This window comes from Daphnia magna, unplaced genomic scaffold (genome assembly GCF_020631705.1).
Source record: "Daphnia magna isolate NIES unplaced genomic scaffold, ASM2063170v1.1 Dm_contigs288, whole genome shotgun sequence".
NCBI classification, from domain to species: Eukaryota; Metazoa; Arthropoda; class Branchiopoda; order Diplostraca; family Daphniidae; genus Daphnia; species Daphnia magna.
In genome coordinates, this window is record NW_025533224.1 from 8,798 (window position 1) to 20,461 (window position 11,664).

General features: G+C 33.5%; 1 long non-coding RNA gene across 1 annotated transcript; it reads left to right on the forward strand.

The window, feature by feature from the left end:
• The first annotated feature begins 10,773 nt into the window (after positions 1 to 10,773).
• Positions 10,774 to 11,206, forward strand: LOC123468103. Its single transcript, XR_006642073.1, has 3 exons — positions 10,774 to 10,818; positions 10,900 to 11,063; positions 11,148 to 11,206. It is a non-coding gene; the product is annotated as an uncharacterized LOC123468103 (long non-coding RNA).
• Positions 11,207 to 11,664: the final 458 nt, after the last annotated feature.

Sequence of the window (11,664 nt, forward strand, 5' to 3'; positions counted from 1 at the left end):
AAACTCATGGTATAACAGTGTATTCTTATTGAATACAAGTATATTTGATGCTGTTTACATATAGAAGTAAAAACTCATGGTATAACAGTGTATTCACATTGAATACAAGTATATTTGATGCAGAATACATATAGAAGTACAAACTCATGGTATAACAGTGTATTCACATTGAATACAAGTATACTTGATGCAGTATACATATAGAAGTAAAAACTCGAGGTATAACAGTGTATTCACATTGAATACAAGTATATTTGATGCTGTTTACATATAGAAATAAAATCCTGTTATAACAGTGTATTCACATTAAATACAAGTATATTTGATGCAGAATACATATAGAAGTAAAAACTCATGGTATAACAGGGTATTCACATTGAATACAAGTATATTTGATCCTCTTTACATATAGAAGTAAGAAAACTCATGGTATAACAGTGTATTCACATTGAATACAAGTATATTTGATGCAGTTTACATATAGAAGTAAAAACTCATGGTATAACAGTGTATTCACATTGAATACAAGTATATTTGATGCAGTTTACATATAGAAGTAAAAACTCATGGTATAACAGTGTATTCACATTGAATACAAGTATATTTGATCCTGTTTATATATAGAAGTAAAAACTCATGGTATAACAGTGTATTCACATTGAATACAAGTATATTTGATCCTGTTTACATATAGAAGTATAAACTCATGGTATAACAGTGTATTCACATTGAATACAAGTATATTTGATGCAGTTTACATATAGAAGTAAAAACTCATGGTATAACAGTGTATTCACATTGAATAAAAGTATATTCCATGCAGTTTACATATAGAAATTTTAACTCATGGTATAACAGTGGATTCACATTGAATACAAGTATATTTGATGCTGTTTACATATAGAAGTAAAAACTCATGGTATAACAGTGTATTCACATTGAATAAAAGTATATTTGATGCAGTATACATATTGAAGTAAAAACTCATGGTATAACAGTGTATTCACATTGAATACAAGTATATTTAATGCAGTATACATGTAGAAGTAAAAACTCATGGTATAACATTGTATTCTTATTGAATACAAGTATATTTGATGAAGTTTACATATAGAAGGAAAAACTCATGGTATAACAGTGTATTCACATTGAACACAAGTATATTTGATGCAGAATACATATAGAAGTAAAAACTCATGGTATAACAGTGTATTCACATTGAATACAAGTATATTTGATTCCGTTTACATATAGAAGTAAAAACTCATGGTATAACAGTGTATTCACATTGAATAAAAGTATATTTGATGCAGTATACATATTGAAGTAAAAACTCATGGTATAACAGTGTATTCACATTGAATACAAGTATATTTAATGCAGTATACATGTAGAAGTAAAAACTCATGGTATAACAGTGTATTCTTATTGAATACAAGTATATTTGATGAAGTTTACATATAGAAGGAAAAACTCATGGTATAACAGTGTATTCACATTGAACACAAGTATATTTGATGCAGAATACATAAAGAAGTAAAAACTCATGGTATAACAGTGTATTTACATTCAATACAAGTATATTTGATGCAGTATACATATAGAAGTAAAAACTCATGGTATAACAGTGTATTCACATTGAATACAATTATATGTGATGCTGTTTACATATAGAAGTAAAAACTCATGGTATAACAGTGTATTCACATTGAATACAAGTATATTTGATGCAGTATACATATAGAAGTAAAAACTCATGGTATAACAGTGTATTCACATTGAATACAAGTATATTTGATGCTGTTTACATATAGAAGTAAAAACTCATGGTATAACAGTGTATTCACATTGAATACAAGTATATTTGATGCAGTTTACATATAGAAGTAAAAACTCATGGTATAACAGTGTATTCACATTGAATACAAGTATATTTGATGCTGTTTACATATAGAAGTAAAAACTCATGGTATAACAGTGTATTCACATTGAATACAAGTATATTTGATGCAGTATACATATAGAAGTAAAAACTCATGGTATAACAGTGTATTCACATTGAATACAAGTATATTTGATGCTGTTTACATATAGAAGTAAAAACTCATGTTATAACAGTGTATTCACATTGAATACAAGTATATTTGATGCTGTTTACATATAGAAGTAAAAACTCATGGTATAACAGTGTATTCACATTGAATACAAGTATATTTGATGCTGTTTACATATAGAAGTAAAAACTCATGGTATAACAGTGTATTCACATTGAATACAAGTATATTTTATGCAGTTTACATATAGAAGTAAAAACTCATGGTATAACAGTGTATTCACATTGAATACAAGTATATTTGATGCAGTATACATATAGAAGTAAAAACTCAAGGTATAACAGTGTATTCACATTGAATACAAGTATATTTGATGCTGTTTACATATAGAAATAAAAACTCATGTTATAACAGTGTATTCACATTGAATACAAGTATATTTGATGCAGTTTACATATAGAAGTAAAAACTCATGGTATAACAGTGTATTCACATTGAATACAAGTATATTTGATCCTGTTTACATATAGAAGTAAAAACTCATGGTATAACAGTGTATTCACATTGAATACAAGTATATTTGATGCAGTATACATATAGAAGTAAAAACTCATGGTATAACAGTGTATTCACATTGAATACAAGTATATTTGATGCAGTTTACATATAGAAGTAAAAACTCATGGTATAACAGTGTATTCACATTGAATACAAGTATATTTGATGCTGTTTATATATAGAAGTAAAAACTCATGGTATAACAGTGTATTCACATTGAATACAAGTATATTTGATCCTGTTTACATATAGAAGTATAAACTCATGGTATAACAGTGTATTCACATTGAATACAAGTATATTTGATGCAGTTTACATATAGAAGTAAAAACTCATGGTATAACAGTGTATTCACATTGAATACAAGTATATTCCATGCAGTTTACATATAGAAATTTTAACTCATGGTATAACAGTGTATTCACATTGAATACAAGTATATTTAATGCTGTTTACATGTAGAAGTAAAAACTCAAGGTATAACAGTGTATTCACATTGAATACAAGTATATTTGATCCTGTTTACATATAGAAGTATAAACTCATGGTATAACAGTGTATTCACATTGAATACAAGTATATTTGATGCTGTTTACATATAGAAGTAAAAACTCATGGTATAACAGTGTATTCACATTGAATACAAGTATATTTGATGCAGTTTACATATAGAAGTAAAAACTCATGGTATAACAGTGTATTCACATTGAATACAAGTATATTTAATGCAGTATACATATAGAAGTAAAAACTCATGGTATAACAGTGTATTCACATTGAATACAAGTATATTTGATGAAGTTTACATATAGAAGGAAAAACTCATGGTATAACAGTGTATTCACATTGAATACAAGTATATTTGATGCAGTTTACATATAGAAGTAAAAACTCATGGTATAACAGTGTATTCACATTGAATACAAGTATATTTGATGCTGTTTACATATAGAAGTAAAAACTCATGGTATAACAGTGTATTCACATTGAATACAAGTATATTTGATGCAGTATACATATAGAAGTAAAAACTCATGGTATAACAGTGTATTCACATTGAATACAAGTATATTTGATGCTGTTTACATATAGAAGTAAAAACTCATGTTATAACAGTGTATTCACATTGAATACAAGTATATTTGATGCAGTTTACATATAGAAGTAAAAACTCATGGTATAACAGAGTATTCACATTGAATACAAGTATATTTGATCCTGTTTACATATAGAAGTAAAAACTCATGGTATAACAGTGTATTCACATTGAATACAAGTATATTTGATGCTGTTTACATATAGAAGTAAAAACTCATGGTATAACAGTGTATTCACATTGAATACAAGTATATTTGATGCTGTTTACATACAGAAGTAAAAACTCATGGTATAACAGTGTATTCACATTGAATACAAGTATATTTGATGCTGTTTACATATAGAAGTAAAAACTCATGGTATAACAGTGTATTCTCATTGAATACAAGTATATTTGATGCAGTTTACATATAGAAGTAAAAACTCATGGTATAACAGTGTATTCACATTGAATACAAGTATATTTGATCCTGTTTATATATAGAAGTAAAAACTCATGGTATAACAGTTTATTCACATTGAATACAAGTATATTTGATCCTGTTTACATATAGAAGTAGAAACTCATGGTATAACTGTGTATTCACATTGAATACAAGTATATTTGATGCTGTTTACATATAAAAGGAAAAACTCATGGTATAACAGTGTATTCACATTGAATACAAGTATATTTGATTCAGAATACATATAGAAGTAAAAACTCATGGTATAACAGTGTATTCACATTGAATACAAGTATATTTGATGCAGTTTACATATAGAAGTAAAAACTCATGGTATAACAGTGTATTCACATTGAATACAAGTATATTTGATGCAGTATACATATAGAAGTAAAAACTCATGGTATAACAGTGTATTCACATTGAATACAAGTATATTTGATGCAGTTTACATATAGAAGTAAAAACTCATGGTATAACAGTGTATTCACATTGAATACAAGTATATTCCATGCAGTTTACATATAGAAGTAAAAACTCATGGTATAACAGTGTATTCACATTGAATACAAGTATATTCCATGCAGTTTACATATAGAAGTAAAAACTCATGGTATAACAGTGTATTCACATTGAATACAAGTATATTTGATGCTGTTTACATATAGAAGTAAAAACTCATGGTATAACAGTGTATTCACATTGAATACAAGTATATTTAATGCTGTTTACATATAGAAGTAAAAACTCATGGTATAACAGTGTATTCACATTGAATACAAGTATATTTGATGCAGTATACATATAGAAGTAAAAACTCATGGTATAACAGTGTATTCACATTGAATACAAGTATATTTGATGCAGTTTACATATAGAAGAAAAAACTCATGGTATAACAGTGTATTCACATTGAACACAAGTATATTTGATGCAGATTACATAAAGAAGTAAAAACTCATGGTATAACAGTGTATTTACATTCAATACAAGTATATTTGATGCAGTATACATATAGAAGTAAAAACTCATGGTATAACAGTGTATTCACATTGAATACAATTATATTTGATGCTGTTTACATATAGAAGTAAAAACTCATGGTATAACAGTGTATTCACATTGAATACAAGTATATTTCATGCTGTTTACATATAGAAGTAAAAACTCATGGTATAACAGTGTATTCACATTGAATACAAGTATATTTGATGCAGTATACATATAGAAGTAAAAACTCATGGTATAACAGTGTATTCACATTGAATACAAGTATATTTGATGCTGTTTACATATAGAAGTAAAAACTCATGTTATAACAGTGTATTCACATTGAATACAAGTATATTTGATGCAGTTTACATACAGAAGTAAAAACTCATGGTATAACAGAGTATTCACATTGAATACAAGTATATTTGATCCTGTTTACATATAGAAGTAGAAACTCATGGTATAACAGTGTATTCACATTGAATACAAGTATATTTGATGCTGTTTACATATAGAAGTAAAAACTCATGGTATAACAGTGTATTCACATTGAATACAAGTATATTTGATGCTGTTTACATATAGAAGTAAAAACTCATGGTATAACAGTGTATTCACATTGAATACAAGTATATTTGATGCTGTTTACATATAGAAGTAAAAACTCATGGTATAACAGTGTATTCACATTGAATACAAGTATATTTGATGCAGTTTACATATAGAAGTAAAAACTCATGGTATAACAGTTGTAATAGTTTCTAGACTGTGTATTTGCCAGTAAACTAACTCTACTTAAGACGATACAACCATGTGCTTATATACCAAGAGATTGAAGGTTAAGAAGGGAGGGGTTTACAATAACTTTTACTTTTATCATTAACTATTATCCACAGGGAAGGTCGCATTCGTGACGACCTTCTTGCTGGGTGGGGCTGCAGTTGCTAGGAGGAGTTGCTGCGGTCTATTACATTCCTTCCCCCCTTCGGCAAGAAGAAATTGGTCCTCCAATTTTCTCTTTGTCTTCTGATTTTCTTCTTCTCCTTACTTCTCTTCGGCATGTGGCGTGGCAATGATTAGGTGAAAACTTGTTCTTTACCCGTCACCTACTTTCTTTCCTTCACCGTTATTCGTGTTTGTTGGGCTACAGTATGAGGCACAAAATACAAGATATGTTTTTTTATACCGTTATTCATTGTCTTTATGCTAATAAAGTGTTAGTAAATAATTGCTGGTCTACGTTCCTTTTTACTGGAATGCTACTACAGATTTCAATCATTTTTTTTTTTTTTTTTTTGTAATGCTTTTCTTCTCTTCTCTTCTTTTAGTTTTTTTTTTTTTCTTTTACGTCCGTTCTTTTACTGTCGGTTCTTGGTTTTCTGTCGTTCGTTTTGTTTTTTTGTTTTTCTCGATCTGCGGTGTTTTTACCGGAATGCCTGCTGGAGGAATTCGAAGATTCTGTCTAATGAATGCAATTTGTTGTCGTAATGTTTTCATTTTAGTGTTTTTGTTGTAGTAGTGGTAATAAACTGTTGTTGGTTCTTCAATTTTGTTTTGCTTCAATCTTATTCATTGCCAGAAGCCTTTCTCTTGCGGCTTCTTATACATTTCCAGTCTTCAAATATGTTTCTCCTATGTTCATCAAACGCGTAATCCCGCGGGGTGTTTCCATTGACATCAGTTATGTCTGGATCTGCTCCGTGTTCCAATAAGATATTTGTTATGAGATCTTGCCTATACATTGTGGCTAGGTGTAGGGCCGTATAGTTTCCTGGTTTAGTCGTTTGATTGATGTTAATGTGAATTTTCCTTTCACATGCTGCCCTAGCGAGAGTGTTGTTTCCATGTTTGGCGGCATAATGTAGGACGGTGCTGTTGTCCTTTGCCATTTGTGCAACGTTGGAACTTATCCACAAATAACTGGCCACTTCTTCATGCCCGTAGGCGATGGCGACCATTAGTGGTGTTTCTCCAAGGCTATTGTATGATGAAAACTTGTATTTGTGATATCGTAATATCCTGATCAAGAGTTTGTTATTTTCTGCTGCCGCTCTATGTGCGATGGTCTGGCCATCCTCTTCTATATCTGGGTCAGCTCCGTAGTCTAACAGTAAATCCGTTATGTCCAGTTTTCCCGCTTTCACGCTTGTATGAAGTAGTGTTTTGTCGTTAAATTTCTGGTTAAGAAATTCTGCCTTCGGATGGTAATCCCATGCAGCGGGTCCTAACTTCTGGATGATACATCTTCTTATTTCTTCCCTTGGAGCGTCTATCATTTCGAGGAAAATTTCTTGCTCACGTAGTCGTGTGATGGCTTGTGTTCGTTTCTGCACGGCATCTGCTCTCGCTGCCGATAAGGTTGGGTGCGTTTTCATCGCACAGTTACTACATTTAGGTAATGTTTCTTGTTGTGTAGCATTTGGATTAAATTCGAACGTTGGTGGATAAAAACCATAATCACCGAAGAGCCCATCTCGTTGCGTTTCACTGTCCGTTTCACTTTCACTTTCAATCACCAAGTAGTTTATTTCTGGTTGGCTTTCACTATCACTTGCTTCATTACGTTGCACTGCGTCTTCACTGTTCTGTTCCATAATTTTTTTTTTTTTTTTTTTTTTTTTTAGTTAAAACTTCCACTTTTACTTAACACTTGTGTGTTTGGTGGCTGTTTAAGGACAATTCACTTGAAGTTTTCATATTTCGAGTTTTTAATACATTTACTACTTTCCCCTTTCACCCAAAATAAAAACTTGTTAAGTTTGTTTTTTTGTTTTTTTTTTTTTTTTTTAATGTTAGTTGTTTTTAGATTCAACTTCTGTTGAGCATCTGCAAAGGTCTTCCCATACCATTCCATAACCCACAACATAAGTGCAAGTCGTGTGTTTTCCTGTGCATTTGCGAGCTTGATCGGATTCCCAGTTTTCTTCCATGACAGGATAAATATTACGTTGTTTCGGTGCGCTTGGTTGAGCCGGGCGTGATTGTGTGGGTCTTTCCATCGTAAGAGGTGTAGGAGCCGTCATCCTAGTGAACGGTTGCTCTATTATTTCTTCCGGTGGTTGAGTGCCTGAATTTGGGATCATTGAAGTTAATTCGTGCGCTTCTTCCGTATTTATTCCATATCGTCTTAATCTTCTAGCTTGTCGAATTTTTTCCATGATTCTTGTAAAAGGGTCACAAATGATCAATATGCGTAGGGATATGATGAATACAATGAATCCTATGATAGATAGGATAAGAATTTTTGATGTGTCGAACCATGAGAACATGGTTCCTATCTGATTATCCTGTTTTTCTGACATCACTATGTCAGAAACAGATTTTGAATTTGATTCCTGCATTAGGCCTACTAGATCGTTTAGTATGTTTAGTTGCTCCATTTCCATTGTTTCATGCGCTGGATGGCTCTTCAGACTGTAGTCGAAATCATTCAGGTGCAACTCTTCGAATTCTGTGATGAGGTCTAAGTTCGGCATGTGAATGCTTGCTTTTTGTTTTACCCATTCTCCATTTGTTGAATTGTGTTCCCAGGTGTGATGGAATCCATTTAAATTCACCAAATGAGTTTTCCAAAAGCAATCGGAATATGGATGTATGGACCATCCATCTACTCCGATTGTGCAGTTTTTGTCTTCATAGGTAAAGAATGGTTGAAATCCACATTTTGATTCTTTTGCGGAGATGAAAATCCGTTTGGTTTCACATTGTTGGAGCGTCATCGCTTGTCCGAAGCCTTGCAGTCTCGTACAGATGGGTAATCCGAGCGCTGAAGCGGCAAGAATTCCGTTACTTTGAGCTAACATCACCGCTTGAGTTTTCTTTATCGTTGATAGTTGACAATATACGTCGCGAATTTCTTTTGCAAGTTTGTTTTCGTGTTCTGTTTCTATACTTATTTTATATTGCTCATGCATTTTTGAAATATCGAATTTAATTTTGTCGCCGAATTCTTCTATATTTTGGGGTAGACCGCTTTCTGTTTCGTTTTTTATTGGCACCTCCGGTACTTGTTCTAGGGTTAAAGATGCTGCCTCGGGTATTTCTTGCTGAGATGTTTTTTCAGTGTCATCAATAATTTCCATTATTGCATCCTCCGTAATGGTGTGATTTTTCGTGACTGGAGGATCTTCTATTTTTTCAGTTGTTGTGAGAGGTGTTGTTGAATTGCTTATTGATTCAGTTGTTTTTGTCGCTATAGTTGTCGTTGATGATTGTGTAGTGGACGTGGTTTCAGTTGTAGTTGATGGCAATGTAGGTTCAGTACTTGGAGTTGTAGGCCTAGTGGTTGTAGTCGTTGGCTCAGCAGTTGTAGTTGTAGCTGTGGTAGTTGTAGTTGTAGGCTTATTTGTTGTAGTTGTAGGCTTTGTTGTCGTAGTTGTAGGTTGCTCGTAGTTGTAGCTGTGTTTGTAGTTGTAGGCTTATTTGTTGTAGTGGTAGGCTTTGTTGTCGTAGTTGTAGGCGTAGTAGTTGTAGTCGTAGACTTTGTTGTTGTAGTTGTAGGCGTAGTAGTTGTAGTAGTAGGCTTATTTGTTGTAGTTGTAGGCTTTGTTGTTGTAGTCGTAGGCTTAGTTGTGGTAGTCGTAGGCTTAGTTGTGGTGGTCGTAGGCTTAGTTGTGGTGGTCGTAGGCTTAGTAGTTGTTGTAGGCCTAGTTGTCGGTGGTGTGCTTTTAACGGTCGTTTTTATGGCTGTTGTGGCTATTGTTGTTTTAATTGTGGTTGTGCTTAATTTTGTAGTTGGTTTTACTGTCGTTGTGGTGCTTGAAGTAGATGAAATAGATTTTTGTGTGGTGGGCGTGGTTAAGTTTTCGTTGTTTGCTTTACTTTCTCTTTTGAGAAGAGGGGGTATAAGTGGGAGTTGTGTTCCGTCCAATGATTGTTGAGTGTGAAGCGCTATAATGGCTGCTGCTGAAAGCGTCCGTATTTGATGCGGGTTCCGATATTCGAAGTTAAACTGTTGTTTTCTACTTGAGCCGTGGCAATGCCCTAAACTCAGACGTCCTACTTTTAGTGTGAGACATTTTCTGTCTGACGCCGGTGAATGTAGGCCAGTTCTGTCTGTTGCCATGAGCTGTCCTGTGTGTTCGAAAGTGCCCCAAATTGAACTGGTGTTGGCACATTCCTGTAGAATAAGCATTGTTGTGTTTGCCTTGACGCAAGCGTTAGTGTTGAACGGTCTAATGGTGAAATCAGACGTATACTCGAAAGCTTGGCCTTTGGTAGTGGCTCTACTGCAGTTTCCTACGGATACTTGTGATTGCACCAGGGGATCGTTACTTGTGATAAATGTTTTTAGTTCTTCTTGACATTTTGTCCAATCTGTGTCACAATCTTCCATGGTTAGTTGTTGTTCAAGCCCATGATGTGTGACACATTTTCCGTTTGCATATTGTCCGTTCTTCAACAATCCCCAGGCGATCATGTCCCAGATGATGTTTCCGCTGCCGTGATTTGCTTTCAAGATACCGCCAAATATGGGTGAGTTTATTGTGGTTGTAATTGCTCTTCGTTGTTCTAATCGGACTTCTTGAATATCTTGCAATGTTACGTCGGGAAAATTTTCTATAACATCCGGATTGGTATTTATTGTTTGAAAGAACCACTGCTGGTTTTTCCTGGTATCTCCTTCCAAAGCACACTTTTCCAATTTTAAGGTTTCGTCGACCCCTACGGTAAGACACATTTCTGATTCTTGGGAAATTAGGTAGCTGTTCTCTTTTTCTAAAATCCATCTCGTTGATTCCTCTGAACAGGCTGCAGCAAATACGTAATCGTGTGTTGTCTCCGTGATGCAGATATGAGTATTTTGTACGCGTATCGTTTGGTCGACAATGTACTCGAATTTTGATCCTGATGGAAGAGGGTCGTCCTTTGAAAGTTGACTGTACGTTGTCAAAGGGTTTCTGCTTCCGGACTCGTAAGTAATGTATATTGTTATATCCTTTTGTACGATTTTTCCATCTTCCTTGATTATTTTTGGTCTTCTATGTGCCAATCTTAGAGTTCCCCAGGCGTATGAAATACTGTAGAGACGAATCCCAAGTTGTTCGTCTTCGACTTGAGTGTCGAAGAGAAAGTGAACTTCTTGAAGAAGAGAACGTTGTGGTCTGGATTTGTACAACTCTCTGTAGTCTTCGCACACGGGTGTGGCAAGGTTGGTATTTTTAAGGCAGGTTGCGATTGTGTTCTTGAACATTTCATACAAAATTTTTGTTGTTTCTGCAGGAAACGTCAAATACGTTAGAGGGATTCCAACCACTTTATGTCCTACTGGTGCGATATCCTTATCTGGTTTGTTAAGAAAAGATATTTCAATCTGCCGACTGGTGTCGTAAAGGCGGCTGGAATTATCCGACTCCGGTTCTCGAGGAAGTTCCAGGTATCCTTTCCCTTTTAGTAACGTCTGAGTGTATGAACTGTTGGTTGTTCTTTCTCCCCACACGATTGTATTTTGATTTTGGATGAATTGTCCTTCCTGTTGGGTGGTGTTAAGTAATCCGAAAGGGCTTTCGATTGGA